The following is a 14,050-nucleotide window of genomic DNA, read 5'->3' on the forward strand; positions in this document are numbered from 1 at the left end:
GATTGTCAAAAAGGTCCTGAAAGTAGATAAAGAGAAACAAATCAAACAAATGAAACAAAATAATACTGTCATTTATTTATAGAGGAAAATGTTTCATATCAAGGCAATAAATATCAACTTGTAAACAATATTTATTATTTAGAATGTTATTTATTTTATCTGTCATATCCATGCATGTTACAGCGCAAGTATCTATATATAATATATAATTATACATATATAAAATACATCCCACACTAAATAATCCCCTACACAACTGAACCACAGTGGCTTTTAATGAAAAAATATCAGATTGGTATTTACATCAGGCGACAATCAAATGCAAGACATCAGTATCAGATCAGTAGAGAAAAACTGGTATCATGCTCTCTCTATAAATACAGTAAAACTAAAAATAATCAACCATTCACTCAGACTACTTAAATATTCTTGGTTACTCAAATATGCATTTCTATGTAAGAGCAGAACTGACTGATACTGCTCATTCGTACGACTGCAGGGACATCTGTGCCTTCTATGTCTGTGTCTACATGACCATTCTGGTGAGCTTTTAATTAAATGGTTCTGAAATGCAAGTCTATTAGCAAAGTGACAGGAAATCTGTCCAATGAAATTGATTAATTTTGTCACTCTGGGGGCGGGCCATTAGCAACCTATCCCTTCTCAGTGTTCTGAAAAAAAGGTTACGACATTATTAGTAAAGGATCACTGTGTTCATGCTACCTTAGCCAGCTGACTATGAATGGGGTCTATGAGTGAGACAGACACTGTAGTTATACAGTAGGCCACGCGGAAGAGTTGGTTTTGTACTGTGCGTGACGGACGTTGCCGGACCCAGCTCTTTATTTATCGTTATTTACTTCTTTAGTAACGCGTTATGAGCTGTGGATGTTTTTACAACTCATGTATGAGCTGTCTACAATACTCCAGGAGCCAGCCTGTGGCACGTGGTGAATAAACCAGCAAGTTTACTACTAAACTGAGTGATTCTGGTCCGCATCTCCTCCACGTGTTTCACAGGCTTCTCTCTACCAGTTCCAAAGATCTGCTCATCTGGGTTGGAGTATAATTTAAACAGGACTAACTCCAAGCGTTACAGTATGTACTAAACTAGACAGTTACTGTAGGTGCAAGGCAGGTGTTCTTAATAAAGTGACCACTGAGTTTATGTAGCAACATTCGTACTTGGGCTGTTTATCTAACGACCTCGCAAATATTATTGTGGAGAAAAATGTGTGATAAAAAATAGAGGCAGTGAAACCCACTGGCTAATCACAGAGTGCGATAGTGTTTTTGAATATTATTATTATTATTATTATTATTATTATTATTATTATTATTATTATTATTATTATTATTTAATAGCAATAAAGGTTTGTACGCCACATGGACATGATCTCCTACCAAACGCATTTACTGAGGTAACTGCACGCAGGAGACACACAGTCCATCTACTGAACTGCAGCATAAGAAGGCAGAACAGCACGCGGAGGGAACAAAGCGCACAGCTACTATCGCTCAGTGCACGAGCTAAAGTCCCTAAATGAACACATGAACCCGTTCAACAGTCCGCGAGACCAACCAGAGTTCTTAGCAGACATGCAAACTTTAAAACAGCTGCACTAAATATTACATATTAACTTATTATCTATGCAGTTGCCTAGTTGCGTTCATAAATCAGACTTTCTGACAGCTAGCGCGCATATTTGGACGGTAATCAGAAGTACATCGACATACAAACACTTTTAAACTCACCGCTAAATGTCACACTTGAACCTCGCGCTTCAAAAATGAAACCAATGGATTTGTGCTCGTGCTTGATTCATTCTACAGTGACCACAGAGTCGGAAATAGAAAAAGCGTTTTGAAGCTTGAACACTTTTAACTTTTACCATCAAATAAGGTAGAGTATTTTATAAAAGCACTATTATAATAATAATAATTATTTATAATTCTTTAATTTCTAAAGTCATAAATTGATGGCATTTTATCAGTTTTGTTTAATGATAAGCTGTTCACAATTTAGAACTTCAATTTAAAATATATAAAATATTTTTGCTCTTAAATGTGACTTAGTAAGATGTGTTCTGGATGCATTCTAAATGTATTCTGAATAAATTACTGTTTTATGTATTGTAATAGAATACATCACATTATTCAACCATCAAAGTATTCTGCCAAACCCTGGATGTATGTACCCAAATCAGCAATAAGATTTTAATGACATGCACAACAGTCCATTTAGTTTTATTAGTTGCTTTTATTGAAACAACAAATGCCATGCTTTTCGATGCAACAGAACAGTTTTAAAAGCTGGAAATAAATACATAGATAACTAACAAACTACCTAAATAAATACTACTATATAGTAGTATTAATACGTACTACATATGTAATGATGAGATACAGGATGAGGTCTGTACTACATATGTAATGATGATGAGATACAGGATGAGGTCTGTACTACATATGTAATGATGAGATACAGGATGAGGTCTGTACTACATATGTAATGATGAGATACAGGATGAGGTCTGTACTACATATGTAATGAGATACAGGATGAGGTCTGTACTACATATGTAATGAGATACAGGATGAGGTTTGTACTACATATGTAGTGATGAGATACAGGATGTGGTCTGTACTACATATGTAATGATGAGATACAGGATGAGGTCTGTACTACATATGTAATGATGAGATACAGGATGAGGTCTGTACTACATATGTAATGATGAGATACAGGATGAGGTCTGTACTACATATGTAATGATGAGATACAGGATGAGGTCTGTACTACATATGTAATGATGATGAGATACAGGATGAGGTCTGTACTACATATGTAATGATGATGAGATACAGGATGAGGTCTGTACTACATATGTAATGATGAGATACAGGATGAGGTCTGTACTACATATGTAATGATGAGATACAGGATGAGGTCTGTACTACATATGTAATGATGATGAGATACAGGATGAGGTCTGTACTACATATGTAAGCTGCGTCACATCCCAGTGTGCTTCAACGAGGGTGAAAAGACTGATGATGATGATGGTGATGATGATGGAATATTGGAGCACTGTGTTGTAGAGTAAATGTCTCAACAAACATTTTAGGTATAAACGTCAGTGCCTTCAGTGTCCTACTTTGGAACACTCTTCCTATATGACTGAATAATTATATGTTCCTGTAGGCCTGAGTAACTTTTACTCTCTATGTTCCTGCATGTTTGAGTAATTATTATTGCACTGTATATTCCTGCATATCTGAGTAATTATTATTATTATTACTCTGCATTGTCACGGTTGTCACCTCCCTGTCATCTCGGTCACTTTAGCAATCCTGTCAAGCTCTGTTTTGGCTTTACAACTTGGTTTTCTTTCCATGAGCTTCTTTGTTTTGATTTTTCTGTTACTCCCCCTTGTCTGGTTGTTCTGCCTGTTTTCTCCTGTTTCTAGTTGTTCCTTGTTAACTCGTGTATATGTTCCTTGTTAACTCGTGGGTATATTCCTTGTTAACACGTGTATATATTTCTAGTGTCTCTCCAGTCTTGCCGCTGGTTATTGTTCACTCAGCCTGTGTTCATTGTACTAAGCCTCCATTTATACTAAGGTCCTATCATGTTTCCTGTTCATGTCGCCTGTGTTCTTCATTTCATGTTGTTGCCTTGTAACCTGTTCCCAGTTGTGTTTCTGTCAGTGTGTTGGTTCTATCGTGTTTAGCTTTCATTTTCTTTATCTTTTGTGGGTCTGTCCGTCTCCACATGTTGACTCATTCCACTGACCCTGATTTTCTGTTCCAGTGTGTTCCAGAGAGCTTGCGTCCTCTCATTGGCCTGTTCCAATATTCTCCAAAACGCCGCAGAGCACCATTGGTCTGTTCCAATGTGCTTCTCCAATTTTTATTGGCTCTCCCGTTGCTGTCCCAGCACCCTGCCACACTTCTGACTTACAGCATTTGGTAAGTGAAGCCAGGCTCCCTTTTTTACATTTTCCCTTCAATTTGTTGCGCTCAATTTCTTTCTATGGCTTTTATTCCCCATCTCGGTACGTCCAGACTTTACTGTAAAAGTGAGATTTAATGGGCAAAGTTAGTGGCCAGACTGACAGACCAAGCTAACTAGCTGCTCGTTAACTTGTCTGTGTCGGACACAGTGCAAGTTTTCTCTCAGACATCTTGGTTATCAGTTGTGGGTGAATGAATGAATGAAGTTAATGAAGTCATTTCCACTTCATCTGAAGTTAACATTTGCGGTACAATGACCTGTGCTACTGAAAATGACTGATTGATATTTCAAACAACAATTAAATAGCACTTAAGCTTCACTAGCTGGGGATACAGAGTTATCTGATTAACTGCAAAGAAGCTCCTTTTATCAAAGTCCATTTTCAAACACATGTTATTAACATAGTCCTGAGTAATGTACATTAATGCTGATTTAAAAAATGTTTAGGCATCAATTTTAGCATTAATTTTGGTTTGTTTCTCTTGATCCCTTAGAATGTTTTCCAAACTGGCATCTCCATATTCCAGGCCAGCACCTGTGAGGGTGAGGTGAGTGGCTACATATACAGCTGAGAGAGCAGAGACATACAAATTAGTGGAAGGTGTGCTGGTTAAGTCCACCAACAGGGTTGCTACTTGTGCTCGCTCTGACGGGGAGCATTTTGTAGTGGCCCATTTAAAAAAATGATGATTGTCATCGAATTGGTTGTCTTATTTCAATAGTTACAATTTATCAGAAAAATATGGCAGCTCTAAAATGTATTTCAGTCCATCCACAGTCACAGTATCTTCAGATCTGGAAGTATAATGCCGCAATGCTGTCTGTCCTCCCTCCCCAACCTATAAAGACCTTCCTGACTGGAAAGCAGACTAGTGTGCACTCTCAGGGAGGGTTGTCAGTGTAAGTATTATTTGTAAAAATATTAGCCTAATTAAATATATGCTATGACCCTTAGTGTCATAAGAGATAAATTTAACCTTAATCTTAATCTGCACATCTTATACCGACCATAACAAACCATTACTGAAATGACAAACATGATACTTGCACAAATGTTTGTTTTTAAACTCTAAACTCGATTGACTGTTTAAATCTTGTCCATTGGTGTCCTCACAATAGCAGAGTGTAAATGAATTTTATATATTGTATCTAAGAACATTTATATAAATACTGTCTATGAAATCATTTCCAAATATCATATGGCTAACAATACACTTTCTTACATAAACTGTGAGTCAGGGAAGCACCACAGCAAATGTTGATTTTGCCTTTTAATACAATGGCATCTTCAGTATTTGAGAATGTAATTGGATGTGGTCTATTAATTATGTATTAAAACAATTAATATTATGTTAAATAGCCTCGTCTTTTTATTATTAATTTGTTTTTTAAAGTTGACTACCATAAAACTCCAAAAGATGGGGCCGTTTCAGCCCGACCACTTGGGCTGCTTCCAGGAAAAAAGCACGCATGTGTCTCTCTGGAGAGAAGTTGCACTACACAAAATCAGCCTGTCGGATGACCTGGAAATCAGCCATCTCTATATTAGAAAAAAACAAAGAAGACATTCAGTTTAGTTCCACTACCCATACAGCTATGAAGGTAAGTCAGTTTTTTCTCTCTTTTTTCCTAAATTGTAAGTTTGTAAAGGTGCAGGTGGAAAAGGATTAAGAAACTAAAGATTTTTATGGGCTAGCCAAAATAAACTTACAAGGTATAGCAGCAGCTGTACCTTTGGGACAAGTCCAAATTGACTCAGGAATGTGCTATCAATCATTTTATGTCTACACAACTATAATTTACTTATTCCATGTGCCAGTGCAAAGCAATATGATAGATATTTAAACGAGACCTAATTAGCTACTGGCTGAATCATAAGAGAGTATTCCACAAAATTGCTTGTTTTTGCAAGTTACACTGGCCAACCAGCAAAAATCTATACACTCTCCAGCCACATTAATAGAAACACCTACCTTGTAGATACAGCTTGTAGATGTTCAGTTAAAGACTATATCCTGTCTGTTTCCATACACGGTTTAGGTTAACCATCGTCTAGTACATTATGACTTGTCCGTTTCTGATCCCAGGTCAGCAGTATTTTATTTTTCTTAACCTACCAATGACACTGGCACATATGAAACCCCGGCAACACTACTGTTACTGATGTTTCACAGCACTGCCACTGCCATGACAGTGCTAACACTTTGTTGAAAATGGTTTATAATCTAAACAAATGTCTGGTTAGTAGTGTTCAGAAACTGACCATTGATGATCTGAACTCTGTAAAATGCAGTTATAAGCTTGGACAGGTACATAACAGTACGCATACAAAAATATTAACTAGCTAAAGCCTATTTGTATCTGGGTAAATGAAACAATGTCTCAGCCCTTTGTTAATATTATGCTTTTATAATCACTGCGTTCAGATAATGGTGTGTTTCTCTTTCCATAGGTTCACAGATAGCGTTAAACTTCATATTTCCTAATGTGACAGACGAGGGCTAAGCAGGACACCCACACTCACGCAGACTTGAGGGAGGAGGGGCCATACCGGGACAGAGCCCCCCCTCAAGGGCGTGACTCCTGGCGCGTCAGCCTACCGGGCTGCGGCCCCGAGACCAACGCCAAAAGGTGACGTTGAAGGACCAGACAACCCGCCACGGGCAAGCGCAAACAGGGCAGCGGGGGAAAGACAGGGACCAAGACGATGACAGACAGGGACGCACACACTAACAGGCACAAAGAGGAACAAATCGACTGGTACATTTAGTGTAATCGGGACAGACACGATGACAGGCACAGGCACATGAATGACCCCACACAAATTCAAGAGCCCAGGGAAGGGGGGAGGAACTCCAGCCAGTCCCCCAGTCGTCGGCTGGGTCAAAGACTGACCATCCTGGTGGGAAGTGTCCCTCGCCAGCCTAGGTAGCGGCCACTGTCCCAGTTCTGGTACTGGTGCCTCTGCCTTTTTGCCTGTACAAGGCTTCGGCGTAGGTGCATACGCTCTAGAGCTCCTCGCCTCAAGCGGGGGAGTGTCCATATTTGACAACAGTGCCTCCCTGCTAGCCGCCTCTGTTCGCTAGCTCGCACCTGGGCGGCGTGTCCTGGGTGGTGCCTTGGGTGCTGGAGGCTCCTTGCTGTGTGAACTTTTGGTGTCGCTGTGGGAGAGAAGATCCCTATGAGGGTACTCTACTTCCATAGAAGTTTCCTCCTCACAATCGGAACAACTTTCCGACTGCAGACAGACGTCGCTGCACTCCTCTGTCTCTCCATAATCTTTGTCTCCCATATGATCGTCCAGGTAGGGATCGTAGGAACCCAGCAGACTCCATCTCCCAGTAGCGGTCCTCCTGATCCGGCTGTTCTCCATAGGACTCTGCACCGTTCGAACCCAGACCATACACAGGGCCCCCCCAAAATTGTTCAGCAGGTTCCTCCCTCCCGGTAGTTCCTTGGAGCGAGGCCAGGATGAGGGAAGGCCTCTCCGCTGGACAGTATGAGTCCACAGAGTCCGACTCCGAGTACTGGAAGGCGTTGTACTAGTCCAGGTCCCCCGCCGGGGGTTCCGTACACCTCCCTTGCTTCCGTACCTGGATCTGCACCTGGAGTCAGGAGGGTGCCCAGGACCACGGGAGACCTCACTACACGTGCTGTGGGAGGGCATTGACTTCCCTTCTTTTCCTTCTTCTTTTTGCCTTTCCCAGGCATCCTTGGTAGGTCGGTGTTTCTGTGACGGACGAGGATAAAGCAGGATGCGGGGACGAGGCACGTCGAACATAAGCATACGTTTTATTTACACATTAAACATACACGTATTAACACTTGGATCAAACACCGACAACTTTGATGATACGAAACGAGACTTATATACACTCATGACAACTACACACAACAAGGGTCAGGTGCACAACACAAGAGGGCGTGGCAATACGAACACACAGACACGCTCACGCACGCAGACTTGAGGTGGGAGGGGCCGTACCATGACACCTAAAAGTAAGATGAAGCTTTCATATTAATCTGTGACTGTTATAGTATTTAGCTATAGCTGTTAGTAGTGATACTGTAGCCTGTTAAGGTAACTTTTTGTCAAATTTCTTATTTTGTTTGTCTTTTGTTACACTGCTTGCAGGTTTAACAGCTGGTGAGACACTTGACGGTTTGTGTAAGTGCAATTTGATACAAATTCATAATTCATAACATTGACATGTGGGCCTAATTTTGTACTGTATGGAGTGACCTTAGTATGACATGATGGAAATGAATGTGTCTCTGTTCTGATGCTTGTTTGCAGGTTGCCATTACACCTGCAGTCAGTAGATCAAGATGTAATAAATTAACTTATAGGTGTATATGGAAGCATCAGATAGCTCACTCGTTCTTTCAGTAACTGTTCAAAATGCACTCTTCATATAAAGCAGGGTCATATGAGTTGAAAGAAATCACATAAAATGTTTACAAGCATTTAGTATCATTTAGTTAATAGACATTGTTTGCAAGATAAAACGTATTGTTTTAGACATTTCATAAGTTTAAATATTTCTCTTTTGTGTTTGTATGTCCATAGGTCTGCCAGTTCCATTAAAAGTGAGTAGAAAGTTTCTGCATAACTGGGGTTCCATTTCTGCATAACTAGGGTGGTTCTGAAGTTACTGAGATTGTTCATTATATGAAAATATCAGTGTACTTAAACATGTAAATGAACAATACATATATGAAATTTAAATGCTTTTGTCATATGAGCATTGTTGTGCACAGACCAATGGATCTTGACCTGTACTCAGTGCAAGACATGTTGGTTAGTCACCTAACTTCAGAATGCATAGTCAGTTAACTTCAGAATGCAGTCTTTTTACAACTGGTCATATGTCATATTGGATTCTGTTTAAACACATGTAATGCAAGGGATCCCTAATGCATATGTATACTCAGGGTATTTGCTGCTAATAAAAGGGTAAACACACTAAGAACATATTAATTCATAACGGATAATGCATAACATAATTATGAAATTTTGGTCCACAGTCAAGTTCCCCTCTATGCTGGACTTTAGCCTGAGTATTATTGACACTTACCTCTCTATTTTCACCTGAGCATCTGTATTTGATAGAGACTACAAAGCACTTCTGTAAGTCATCAAATGCTGTAAATGTACACTGATGTCCACATTTATATTTCTGTAGTTTCAGATTACCTCACGTCATCTCAGTGTCAAGAATTAAATTTGTGGCTTGGCCTTTTTTTCCATCTTAAACACTTCATAAAACTGTCATGACTTTTTACCATCTAAATGTACATGTGCAGGGATAATGCAAAACCTTCAGTATTCAGCCACCAGAGCAACTGTGGCCAGTCTGAATGTAAGATGAATTAAATGAAGTAATTTGACTCAAGCATTTCTGTGAAGAATTTTGGCTCTTATACAATGATGACGTAATGTGGGGAAATTATTTGGCTCTTACACAGTGACATTAGAAAAAAGACAAATGACAAGTATAGAAACACTGGGGGTAACTGCTAACTGTGATGGAACGCTCGCCTCCGCGAGTCACGTGGTTTGGCCCGCCACGTGCAGCGGGAGGATCTGTGTTTATGGCCACGCCTGCACACACCTGCACCTCGTCTTGTCTAAATGTATATAAACCCGTGTCAAAGTGTGCAGTGTGTTGTTGATGTAGTGTGTTGATGTTTGTTTGTTAGCGTCCAAATGTGATATTAGTAACCTTGTTTGACTAGCTTGTGTTAATGTTAAAGTCATTAGTGTTAAGTGTGTCTATGCTGGTTGTTAATGTTATTTGTGAGTGCCACCATCGTCTTTATGTTTTGTGTCATTAAATGTTTCACAAGCCGTGAGAAGTCTGTGCGTCCTGCTCCACGCCCTTCCGTGACGTTACAGTAATGAAAGGGGGCAACTTGGTGACATTAGATTAAAAGCTGACTACAATATGTCTCAACAGCTAAAATATCATGTTTAAACAGCATTTATGTAGGGTAGATTTAAAAATCAGTTTATTATTTTTATATGACCTAAATCATGGACTATCTATTAGTATAATAAATGTGGTTGCTAAGGTGTTACCAATTTGCTTCTATGGTCTTGATAGGTGGTTGCTATGGAGTCCCTAGATGGTTGTTTTGGATGTTGCCAAGATGTTGCTATGGAGTTGCTAGGGTAAATGTTGTGGGATATTTTGTTGTGGGGGTAAATTTGGTTGAGGGTTAAATGGCTGAGTGGTAGTTCAGGATGAGGGGTTGTTTAGTGTTTTTTTAATGTTGATACTGTGAAATATCAAATGCAGTTTACATATAAAATGAAATCCTGAAATACTATTGAGCCATTCCCAGGTAGTTGCTATGTGGTTGCTGTGGAGTCCCAAGTGGTTGCTATTGTCTTGCTAGGTGGTTGCTATAGATCTTGATAGGTGCTTCCTATGGTATCCCAGGTGGTTGTTAGGGTATTACAGAGTGGTTGATATGGTCTCACTAGGTTGTTGCTGTGGTATCTCTGGTCACTGCTATGGGTTCCCAATTGGTTGCTATGGTCTTGCTAGGAGGTTACGATGGAGTGTCAAGTGGTTGCTAGTGTGTTGCTATGGCTGTGGGGTGGTTGAGGATGAGTGGGTATTTACCTGTTGGGGTAGTTGTGATTGAGGGCTATTAGTTAATGGTGTAACTGTTGTTGAGGGGTTTTTAAGCTGTGGGGGAATTTTTTGAGGGCAATTTGGCTGATTTGGTTGTTAATGAGGGACTGTGGGGTAATTTGTGGTGATGGCTAATTGGCTGTGGCGAACTTGAGGCTGAGGGGTTATTTAGCTGTTGGATAGTTGTTTTTGGTTTATTTATCTGTGGAGGTACCAGTTTCAGCAGTGTGTGCTGTTTTGGTGTTATGGTATGAGATTTTGAGTGTTGACAGTATTTTATTGTAAAAATCCTTTAGGCATTACACTCATACTGTGTACAACATCTGCACCTGTATCAGTCCAGCACACAGAAAACAAAATGAAAAACTTTTCCCAGTTTCCAAAGAGTTCCATGTTTAATGTGTAGATTTGTACAGCGAGTTTAACACAGTGAGGTTATGATTGCATTGTGTGTGTGTGTGGGTGTGTGTTCGTGAGGTAGTGTATACTGCGAGAGATGTAACGTGTGTGTGTGTGTGTGTGTATGTGTTTTATACTCAGCAAGCATGTGTGTATTATGATGTTCACCAGTTGTGTGTGTAGAGGAGTATATGTTTCCCTGCAGACTCTGGTGTTGCTCCATGACACAGGAGACTATCCTAGCTCTCTCACACACACTGAGGAATGAGACCACCAAAATCTAAACCCTGCATAGAGGGACTCAGTGAATGTGGGGTAGAATGTGTGTAAGTGTGTGAGAGGAGACACTGTAGAAGGACAGAGTGCTGGCAGGCCAGTCCAGATACACTCCTACTCTGTTGGAGCTGGAGGGGGGAGCAGAGATGTCAGTTCTCTTCTTATTGTGCCAGACAGTGTAACTGTTGTCATAGCAGTACAGACTCCAGGACTTTACATTGAATCCAAACACACAGTCATCTGTGACTCCTTTCCTGCTGATTCCTTTATGTCACTGCTAGAGCAGCATCTTCACTCCACTCCACCTCCCAGTAACAGCGTCCAGTCAGACTCTCTCTACAGAGAACCTGATACAAGTAATCAAATCTCGCTGGATGATCAGGATATGACTGCTCCCACCCCACACGCGTCACCTTTCTGTTCCCCTCAGACAGAGAGAGAAGTGTGTGTGCTGTGTTGGGGTCCAGTGTGAGCTCACACGCATCTACACACAAGATTAAATGCTGCACCATGGTCCGGGAACATTGTTTCGTTTTTACTGTGTACTTGTATATATCTGAACACTCTATTTACCTGAAGAGAGTGAGACTGTTTAAATCTCAAATAAAAGCATTAAGTGCCTCAGGCAGTTCCATATCACTATTAAAACCATTAAATCTAACTGGTCTGGTGTCTCTCCCTATCACCATTAAAACTGTTAAGCCTAACTGACCAGTTTGTGCGATCAAAACAATTCTGCAGACACTTCACTGCATCGTCAATCCAGGCCTGAACCATTTTAGACTGTGTTTCCTCCCTCTTTAAAATTGGTCTATATACTGGGACCAGATGAACAGTGTGGTGGTCACATACAGCCAGTGAGGGTTCCTGGATGCTCTATTGGCATATTTATAGACGCATGACCATGGTCCAGGATTTTATTTCCTCTTGTAGGGCAGGTAATGTACTGCTGGACATCTTTGAGAGTCTCTCTCATATTACAATGATTAAAATCTCCCATTATGAAGTTTGGGGTGCCAGGAGAGAGAGTCTGAAACTTGTGTATGACTCTGTAGATCATATCAGCAGTGTGTTTCATGTTGGCTTTTGGATGTTGTCACGTTTGTCCACCCTCCTGGCATCACTGTCTCCGTGGTTTCCCAATCGTGTCTGTTTTCTTTTACTTCCTAGTTGTTCCATTTCTTGGTTTCGTTTTCTCTGCCCCTCATCTGTTTTCCACACCTGTTCCTTGTTTCTAGTCTTGTTAAGTTCCTGATTTAAACCGTCTTACTCTCTGTGTCTTGGCTGTTTATTAAATGTGGTTGTATTGGATGTTTGAATGTTTGGATATTTTTGAAAGCCCATATCTGTATCTATAAGTTTGTACTCTGTGTATCCTAGTCTGACTGTTTGTCTTAGCCTTCGTGTTTCCAAGCCTCTGTTACAGCCTGCTTCCCTTGTTTGCCTTCATGTGTTTTGGTTTATAATGTATCCCCGTAAATCTCCGTGTTGGCTCTATGACCCTGGCCTATCCTAACGACTACGACTCTGGATTTGCCCTTAATAAAGCTTGCTCTTCTCCGCACATGCGTCCGCCTCCTTACCACTCACCGTTACAGATGTACACAAACAGTTAAAATATTTGAGGAAGCACACAGAAAAAATAAAATGGACACACCAACGCAGGTAGATGTTCAATGTGTGCAGTGTATATGGGAGTAGAAAGCTGGTTCTCTCTCTCTGTGCCACCAAGACGGTTTTACGTGGTCGAGCACCAGTGAGTCGTGAGAACAGGCATTTCCCTTTTTATGTTACCGGTTGTAACTTTAGTAACTTTATTGTTTATACATCAGATTAGATTAGTTAACTCTTTCCTCTCACCTGTGATACAACCTCCTCACTCCTAGAATTAGTTCCCCCTTCAGCTGCTTGGTTTCCCCTTTTCCCCCTGACACATCTATTACACTTCACTCGTGTTCTCTCACCACGACTCTTGTTTGATTAATAAGTTTAATTCGTTGGTCTTGTTTGGTTGATTAGATAGTAGTAGATTGCTGGTTGGGCATTCCCACAGGTTGCTTAACACAGTTTCACTTTTCTTTTTTCGTTATTAGCCTAGTTAGCTACTTTTATTCACCACAAATCATCAGTGATCATTTTCACATGGTTATGATAGTTATAGTGAGTCTAGTGAACTAGACACTCCTGGTCATTAATAGAATCCTAGTCAATGATTGTTTTTCTTATCTCTGCTTATTCAATAAACATACTTTGGTTATAACGTCTGCGAGCCCAGAGTGATATTATAATGTTTGGTAGACGCCCGCAATAATGACATATCAGATTGGCGACTCTCGTGATTCGAGACTGAATTATTAATCACTAATAAACTATTTAAAATTCATAAAAAAATGTCCCTGTTAATCAGGGTCGTGCCCCAATTAACCTTATCAACTGTTACTGACAATTTATTAAAATGTTTAACAGGTACACTTTCGTACACACACACACACACACACACACACACACACACACACACACATTGACACACTCTACACCTTTCGCTTTCTCTCACACAAATACTCTTACACACACTACATTTCTCTTTCTCACACATACACGCTACACATCTCTCTCTGTCACACACTCTATATCTCTCACTTTGTCTCGCGCACACAACACTCACATGAACACACCTCTTTCACACACAAACACACACACACAATCCACCTCT

General features: G+C 40.3%; 1 long non-coding RNA gene across 6 annotated transcripts; it reads left to right on the top strand.

Moving 5' to 3' along the window:
- Nucleotides 1–1,416: 1,416 nt before the first annotated feature.
- On the top strand, nt 1,417–13,615 carry LOC145657077 (uncharacterized). Of its 6 annotated transcripts, XR_014122937.1 has the most exons (8): nt 1,417–1,903; nt 3,815–3,972; nt 4,513–4,566; nt 4,866–4,918; nt 5,413–5,620; nt 6,471–7,786; nt 8,154–8,186; nt 8,589–13,615. It is a non-coding gene; the product is annotated as an uncharacterized LOC145657077 (long non-coding RNA). The 6 variants fall into 6 exon arrangements; XR_014122938.1 differs by lacking the exons at nt 1,417–1,903; nt 3,815–3,972; nt 4,513–4,566 and having other exon boundaries at nt 4,728–4,918; nt 6,471–6,649; nt 7,726–7,786; nt 8,589–8,608; nt 9,047–13,255; XR_014122941.1 differs by lacking the exons at nt 1,417–1,903; nt 3,815–3,972; nt 4,513–4,566 and having other exon boundaries at nt 4,728–4,918; nt 6,471–6,649; nt 7,726–7,786; nt 8,589–8,608; nt 9,205–13,255.
- The last annotated feature ends 435 nt before the right edge of the window (nt 13,616–14,050 follow it).

The sequence above is a fragment of the Electrophorus electricus genome, chromosome 1 (genome assembly GCF_041902795.1).
Source record: "Electrophorus electricus isolate QZ-2024a chromosome 1, ASM4190279v1, whole genome shotgun sequence".
In the NCBI taxonomy this organism is placed as follows: Eukaryota; Metazoa; Chordata; class Actinopteri; order Gymnotiformes; family Gymnotidae; genus Electrophorus; species Electrophorus electricus.